We start from the raw sequence: 8,865 nt of genomic DNA, 5'->3' as shown, positions 1-8,865 counted from the left end.
GGTAGAGTTTAGTGATGCACCAGTCTTATATAATACCCAGCACTCATTACATTACATGCCCTCCTTAATGCCCATCATCCAGTTACCCCATCCCCCCATGCCCCTCCCCTCCAGCAACCCTCAGTTTGTTTCCTATGATTAAGAGTCTCTTATGGTTTGTATCCCTCTCTGCTTTCGTTTTTATTTTTCCCGGGTTTGTTTCTTTTAGGAACCAGAATCATGCTGTATGTATTGTCCTTTGATGTGCTTGTTGGAGATGTTCACAGCCTAGCACAGTCCTTTTATCCATTATATATTCCACAGAATTAGCGTCACTTTTTGGGTTGCTTCATTCTACTGTTATAATTAAGCCCACTTTTGTGCACAAACTTGAGCACAGGGGCTGGAATTTGAGAGAAAGAGTGTCAGTCTCTGTCCTTGTTGATCTGAAGTGAAGGCGTGTTGATTTGGCATTGAGCAGGTGGCAGGCCATGCGTGCTGATTGGGCAGGAGGGCAGGTGGACTGTGAATTTGGGACCCACAGGCTGATGGCATCATGTGTGACAGGGAGATGGCTCGTTTTGCTTCTGGTCATGAATTCCTTTAACTTTTGTTTTTCTGGGAAACTCTCTCTCTCCTTCTATTCTGAATGAAAGCCTTGCTGGATAGAATATTCTTGGCTGTAGATTTTTTCTACTCCTCTCTGGCCTGCAAAGTTTCTGCTGAAAAATCCACTGGTAGCCTTATGGGGTTTCCCTTTTATATAATTGCTTTCCTTTCTCTTGCTGCTTTTAAAATTCTCTCTTTATCATTACTTTTGGCCATCTTATTTACTTTGTGTCTTGGTGCAGAGCTCTTTGGGTTGGTTTTGTTGGGGGCTCTCTGTGCTTACTGGATCTGGATTTCTCTTTCCTTCCCCAGATTTAGGAAGTTTTCAGCTACTATTTCTTCAAATAAATATTCTGCCCCCTTTTCTCACTCTTCTTCTGGGATCCCTATCATGCAACTGTTATGCTTGACAGTGTCACTGAGTTCCCTGGGTCTATTCTCATTTTGGGTATTTTTTCCCCTCTCATCTGCTCAGCTTGATTACTTTCCGTAATTTGTCCTCCAGTTTGCTGATCTGTTCTTCTATTTCCTCTTGTTTGCTATGTATTCCGGGTGGTCTATTTTTATTTTCATTTAGTGAGTTGATGTTCTCTAACTGGTTCTTTTTTAGGTCTCCTATCTCTTTGTGGAACGTCTCAACTCCATGAGATGGAGGTCCTACACTCCCTTCTCAATTCTAGCAAATATCTTTATGAGGATTACTTTAAATTCGCTATCAGACATACTACTTATCTCAATTTTGTTTAGGTCTCTTGCTATGATTTTTTCCACCCTTTCATTTGGGACATATTCCTCTGTCTCCTCATTTTGTTTATTGCTGTGTCTGTTTCTATGTGTTAGGGAAGTCAGTTATGTCTCCTGCACTTGAAAGTAGTGGCTTTATAAGAGGTCCTGTGGTGCCCCACAGGGCAATGTCTCCTTTTCACCAGAAAATGGTGCATCAGGGCATCTCCTATGTGTGTTGCTACAGGGGTGTCCTACTGTTGTGGTGGAGCTGTATTTGCTTTCAGTCCAGCCTCCAATGGCTCTCTGCCTGTTGTGGGCAGAGTCTGGTGCCTGTGGTGTTAGTGGGCCAGTCCAGGGCTGCCTAGGGCTTGAGTTGAGTAAGACCAGGTGTTTGCCAGAGATGAAGTAGCACCAAACTGCAGGGCACTTTCTCTGTGTTGTCCCCTGAGAAGCATTTATTGGTGGCTGGGGCCTGTAGTCAGACTAGCTGCTTGCCCCCAGCCCACTGCTGGGGTCGGTCAGAATGGTGTGTGGTTATCTTCCCCGCTCCCTGAAGCACAACTCATTTTGTAGTAGTGTTGGCCCTTGTCTGGGCTGCTTGCACACTGCCAGACTGTGGCACTGCTTTGATGGGATCTTGCCAAGGGTGTATCAGTGTGTGGACTTGCTTTGTTGTGCCCTCTTGTCTACGTATGGCTGTGGAGAGTCTGTTCTGCCAGTCTTTGGGTCACTTTCTGGGTTATTTATGCCAATGTGGGTGTTTTCTAGGTAGCCACGCTGCAAGAGGTTAGCCCTGGGTCCTCCTACTCCACCATCTTCCCAGCAGCCTCTGCCAAAGACATTTTTACTATGAGAATGCCTGGCTGGCTCAGTCACTAGACCATGGGACTCTTGATCTCAGGGTTGTGAGTTTGAACCCCACATTGGGTTGTAGAGATTACTTAAAATCTTTTTTTTTAAAAAAAGATTTTATTTATCTATTTTAGAGAAAGAGGGAGAGAGCATGAGTCAGGGCAGGGGAGCAAAAGGGGAGAGAGAGGGAGAGAAAATCTCAAGTGGACTCTGGACTGAGTGTGAAGCCTGACACAGGGCTCAATCCCACAACCCTCAGACCATTACGCCAAAACCAAGAATCTGATGCTCAACTGACTGAGCCACCTGGGTGCAGAGAGATTACTTAAAATCTTAATAATAATAATAATAAAGATGTTTTTACTATGTATAGATTTGTAACTTGTCCCTTTTTTCATTCACTATTTCAAAATGTTACTCCACTGTCTCTTGTTTGCATTATTTCCAGTGAGAGATATGATAATCATTTTTATCTTTGATCTTATGTAATTAATAAGTCTCTTTCTCTGGCTGCTTTTGAGATTTTATTACTGGTTTTGTGTTATTTGATAATGATACCCTGTGATGTAGTTTTATTCATGTTTCTTGCGCTTGGGGTTAGTTGACTTTGTATATGTGGTTTTATAGCTGTCATCAAATTTGGAAAATTTGGGGGCATATTTCTTGAACTATTTTTTCTGTCCCCCTTCCCTTTTTTCAGGGACTTCAATTACTCGTGTATTAGGTTGCGTGAGGTTGTCCTACAGCTCACGGATACTCTTCATGTTTTTGTCTTATTTTGTTACTCTTCTATCTCTCTGCATTTCATTTTGGATAGTTTCTGCTGCTATGCCTTTAAGTTCATTAGTCTTCTGTATTGTTTAATCTCCTGTTTAATTCCATCTAGTCTATTTTTCATCTCAGACATTGTAGTTTTTGTTTCTACAAAACTTGATGTATGTCTTTCTTATGTCTTCTGTGTCTCCACTTATATTTAAAATAATGTTGTGTCAATTCTGAGTTGGTTTCAACTGGTTATCTCAATATTATGGGTCATGTATCCTGATTCTTTGCATACCTGATAATTTTAGATTAGATGCCAGAATTTTACCTTGTTGGGTGTTGGATATTTTTGTATTCTTATAAATCTTCTTGAGCTTTGTTCTAGAAATCAGTTAAGTTACTTGGAAATTATTTGGTCCTTCCAGGTCTTTTATGATTTGTTAGGTAGGTCCAAAGCAGTGCTCATTTTATTTAAAGTTTTTATTTAAATTCCAGTTAGTGAACATACAGTGTAATATTTGTTTCAGGTGTACAGGTGATTTAACACTTCCATACATCACCTGGTGCTCATCACAAGTGCCCTCCTTAATCCCCATCACTTATTTAACCCATCCCCCCACCCACCTCCCCTATGGTAACCATCAGTTTGATCTGTATAGTCAAGAATCTGTTTCTTGGTTTGCCTCTGTCTTTTTTCCCCCACGAACATTAGTTTTGTTTCTTAAATTCCACATATGAGCAAAATAATATGGTATTTCTCTTTCTCTTTCTTCACTTAGCATAATACTCTCTAGCTCCATTCATGTCATTGCAAATGGCAAGTTTTTATTCTTTTTTATGGCTGAGTAATATTCCATTGCATACAGATACCACATCTTTATCCATTCATCAGTCAGTGGACATTTGGGCTCTCTCCATAATTTGGCTATTGTTAATGCTGCTATAAACATCAGGGTGATGTATCTCTTCAAATTACTATTTTTGTATTCTTTGGGTAAATACCTAGTAGTGCAATTGCTGGATCATAGGGTAGTTCTATTTTTAACTTTTTAAGGAAATTCCATACTGTTTTCCAGAGTGGCTGCATCATTTTGCATCCCAACTACCAGTGTTCAGCTTAGCAAAAATTATTCTTCACTACTGAGGCAAGACCTTCTTGAACTCTCTAGCCCCTATCTTATGAATTACGAGTTTTTCCAACCTGGCTCATAGGAACAGGCATTGTTGCCAACCAACCTGGGCACTATTCCCTTTAATCCTTTCTGATGGTTCTTTCCTTGGCTTTGAGTAGTTTCTCACATGCATGTGCTAATCAGTGCTCTGCTGAACACTCTAGTGAACTTTCTGCAGATCTGTACAGGGTTTTTGTATAAGGGTTTTTTCTTTCTGTGCTGCTCCTTCCTCTCTGGAATTCTGTCCTAAAGTTTCGTTTCCCCATACTTTCAGCTCAAAGAGTTCACCAGGCTGCCCAATGTTCCCCTTTCTATGATGTGGCCTAAAAATACCGTCAAGGCTGTCAACTGGAGCAATCTCAGGTTCAGGGCTCACTGCATTTGTTTTCTGTCTCTCAAGAATCATTGTCCTTCATTGCCTGGTGTCTAGTGTCTTGAAAACCATTGTTTTGTATATTTTGCCTAGTTTTTGTTTTTTGTTATTTTAGGTGAGAGGGTAAATCCTTGTTACTTGATCTTGACTAGAAGCAAGGGTCTGAGCAATTTTCTTTTAACAGCCCTCCAAGGAATTCTGATGCATGCTGAAGTTTGAGGACTAGATAGATCTATGTATTGAACGTTAGGTGATTATTTCACTAACACTCTCAACAACCATATACCATGAAGACAGGATTACATGAGTCAGTAAATCTGATATTTGAAGGAAAAGGATTTTTTTAAGGAAATTCATTCATTTCTATGCTTGGCAGCATGCACGATCCATCAGTAATTGTGAGATATTTGAAATATTTATACAGTCTGGATAGATGGAGATTTGGGCAAGGAGAGGAAGATTTTGTGAAATAATCTTATTTCATTAATTTGCTATGGTACATAGTCCGACATTTAGCTTTAAGCTACCTAATAATTTCCTTAACTGTGAATTTTTTATGTTAAATGGCAAATACAAATTTGAGTAGAATTAGTAGCCTCAGGCTATGTACCTACCATAAAATTGCTCTGCTTCAAAGCAGACAGAAAACCAAAATACCAGTTCTTCCTGGAGTCAGGAATGTAACTGCTGCAAATACTTTGAAGGAAACTAATCAAGTTGTTCCATTCTTTATTTTTAAAGTTTCCTGCAAGAAACTTTAAAATAGTTTAAGATATTTATAAAATTTATGCCACCTTTATTAAACAGCTAAAGCAGAAGTAAATTTAAATTGGGGAAGTAGGTAAGTGTTCACTTTAATAAACTTTACCCAAATTATTAAAAAACAAACAAAACCCTGACTCTTAGGAAAGATGAGGGCATACATCCAGATATACAAGCCTTCCCACAAAATCAAATGGAATAAATAAAACTGCTTTTTAAAAGAAGACTTAATAAAAGGCATTGAAACTCAGGAATGTTCTTACCTACATGGCAGAGGCTTTGAGTTGTTGAGATGTAACAGGTTGGGCCAAACTATCCGAAGACTCTGGGAATTCACACACCACTCCCCTCCTCTGCAAAAGAGAAAATGGGCAGACAAGATTCTTTGTAGAAGAACAGTTACTCTTCCACTATGGCAGATAAATAACAATGTTCAGAGAACAAGAACTTTAAACAAGATCAGTGATGAATTACAGTTAGAGAATGATATAAAAATGGAGTTTTGAGAGATTGGGAGCAAATGGGGTAAAAACAAATTATACTATTGTACAACTAACAGGTTGACCAGAAACAGGGCTGAGTCATTCTTGCAGAGAGCAAAGTGAATGGCATGGATTAAATTGTTGAGAAGAATAAAGGGATAATATATATTAAGCATGTTTGGCATATGGTAAGTGCTCAATAACATGTTATTGCTATTAAATATTAGCACTATTTATAGAATACATACTCTCAAGTGCTTTGAAAATTTTGAAGGAAGTAATATGGTTTCCTTAAGAAGCTTGCAATCTAATGTAACATACACAATCAGCAAAAGGAATTACATTATTAAACCCATGGAACTGGAACATATTTTAAAAAAAATCAGGGGCACCTGGCTGGCTCAGGCAGTGGAGCATGTGATTCTCAGCCTCAGAGTTGTGAGTTCAAGGCCCACATTGGGCATGGACTCTACTCAAAAAGCAAAAAGCAAAAAACCCAAAGCCAGACAGGGCACCTGATTGGCTCAGTTGGTAAAGCCTGTGACTCTAGATCTTGGGATGGTGAGTTCAAGCCCCATGTTGGGGGATTTTATTAAAAAATAAAATCTTCAAAAAAAATCAGAGATGAGGAAAACATACCCAATGTAGTGTGTCATTTATGAGTTGGGGCAACCTCGTAACACTTTTCTCATAGTTGTTAGATTAAATGAAGTATAGGACTTGCTACATGATAAATGATCAATAAATGACAGCCAATTTTTCCCTTTGGGACTTCATTTTCTCATTTTTAAAAAGAAGGCAGTGAGTATATTGGTTAAGAGTGTTGATATCAGAAGAAATGGGTTCTATCCCAGTTCTACCGCTTATTACCTGCGGGGGCCTTTGGCAGGTTACTTAACCTCTCTCACCCTAATTATCCTTATCTTTACAAAAGAGACATTTCAGTAGGCCATTAACATCCTGTTTTGTAACCTCTATTAGCTACTTGATGTGTAGCGTATCTTAAAAGGAAATCTGAAAAATCTACTCTGACATCTTCATTTGTTGTTTATTTGTGTTTTTGTTGTTTGTTTTTTGGTTTAGGTTTTGGATGTTAGAGATGGACAGCAGAATTCCTTCCATCTGTTTTGCTTAATTAAACATGTTTGGAAGAAGTTATGAGGAAGGAGACCATTTTCATTTATCTTGAGAAATTTAGTCAATTCGGAAAGACAATAATAATCAGTTGAACATTGTTTTAAGGAATTCTATATAAAATTCAAAACAGACATAAAGGCTACTTAAAGGATCCAAGGATGTTTTTTATCTAACAAGCTTCCAAAATGCAATTTTAAGTTACTCAACTGCTAAGCAACTCATTACATATATTTCCAATGCAAAGGAAGGTTCTTTCCAAGGAAGATATAGTCTCTAATTCCATTTAAGTTAAATTCTAGGAAAATGTGTGGATCTCTCAGGTAACTGTATAGACTTTTAGTTATTATAAAATTAAATAATATTTTGCTTCACACCAGAAATTAATAAACATTTCTATCAAATTGCTCAAAGAGTTTAAAGTCTAAGTGCAAAAAATAATTGCTTTCCCTTTGCATGTTCCCGGTGCTCTTTAAATGTTGTATATTTGATTACATTTAATTTCACCTTGCTTGTTATTGCTGGAATATCTGGAAACTTTTAAAGAGGGCAGAATAAACCCATTGTAGTGTACAAAATTGCTTTACCTTATTATCTACCAGAGTAAATTTTTTGCTTTCGACTGCTCAGGGTCATTCTGAGAAATGAGTTTCTGAAGTGTAGTTCTACCAAATGGAGCTTTACTCAGAAGGCCTTCAACAATACAAAATATCTCACTCTTTTTCAAAACTTTTCGGATTTTTCTTATTCAACCCTATCCTGCAGAATGCACCAGTTGAAATAAGCAACTACAGAACCTCCTGGAATAGCACTGTTAGAAAGAAATTTAATAATTATCCAGCAATGGGTCTCATTACTGTCTTAATTTACCATTGTGAATTTATAAAATTGTAGCAAAAGCAAAATTGGAATATCTGGATTAGCAAGGGAAAGAAACAAGGGTGATTTAAATATTTCTTTTTTTAAAAAATTAATGTTTCCAGTTTCTCCATTATAAGCAATGCTGTAATGAACATTATTTGAATGGGACAAACTTTTTAAAAAAGATTTTATTTTTTTAAATACTCATTTATTTAGAGAGCAGGCACGTGGGGGGGGGGCAGGGGCAGTGGTGAGGGAAAGAATCTCTAGCAGACTCCCCAGTGAGTGCTGAGCCCAACCTGGGGCTCCATCTCACCACCCTGAGATCAGGGCCCCTGCTGATATCAGGAGTCAGACGTTTAACTGACTGAGCCACCCAGATGCCCCTGAACATAACAAACTTGAGGAAAATTTTCATTACCATAAATTCCTGGAAGTGGAATATTTAGATCAAAGGATATGCATGTTTTACAATTTCATAGATCAGTTAAATAAGGTATTTTACATAGCTACAATGGAATGGAGCTCTTAAAAAGAATGGGTTAAATCTATAAATACTGATATTTTAAAATCCATAGTATATTATTAAATTGAAAAGGAGTTGCTTAGCAGTATAAAATCCCATTAACATTTATATAGAGATGTTAGTATTTCAGGGAGGAAAACGTGGAAGAATATATGTCAAACAGTGGTTGATTCATTTATCAAATTCAAAGATTACTTTTTAAATTATATAAGTAATGCACAGATAAATATTTCTTGTAAAAATAAATTAACATAGATACACAAATACTTGTACTCAAATGTTCAAACAGTCTTATTCATAAAAGCTCAATATTTGAAACAACCCAAAGTCTATCAATTGGTGAATGGATAAAGAATTTGTGGTATATCCATATAGTGGGATACTACTCAGCAGTGAAAAAGAACAAACTATTGATACATGCTATAACATAAATCAATCTCAAAATCATTATGCTAGGAGAAAAAAGCCATACACAAAAGACTACATATTGTATGATTTCATTTATATGAAATTTTGGAAAGGGCAAAACTATTGTGACAGATCAGTGTTTGGCCAAGGGCTGGAGGTGAGGGAAGAGGATGAGTACAAAGGAGTTATGAGGGAACTTTTGGGGGTAATAGAAATGAC

This window comes from Ailuropoda melanoleuca, chromosome 4, assembly GCF_002007445.2.
Source record: "Ailuropoda melanoleuca isolate Jingjing chromosome 4, ASM200744v2, whole genome shotgun sequence".
Classification (NCBI taxonomy): Eukaryota; Metazoa; Chordata; class Mammalia; order Carnivora; family Ursidae; genus Ailuropoda; species Ailuropoda melanoleuca.
The sequence above is the reverse complement of the archived record's forward strand: the minus strand, read 5'-3'. Positions refer to the sequence as shown.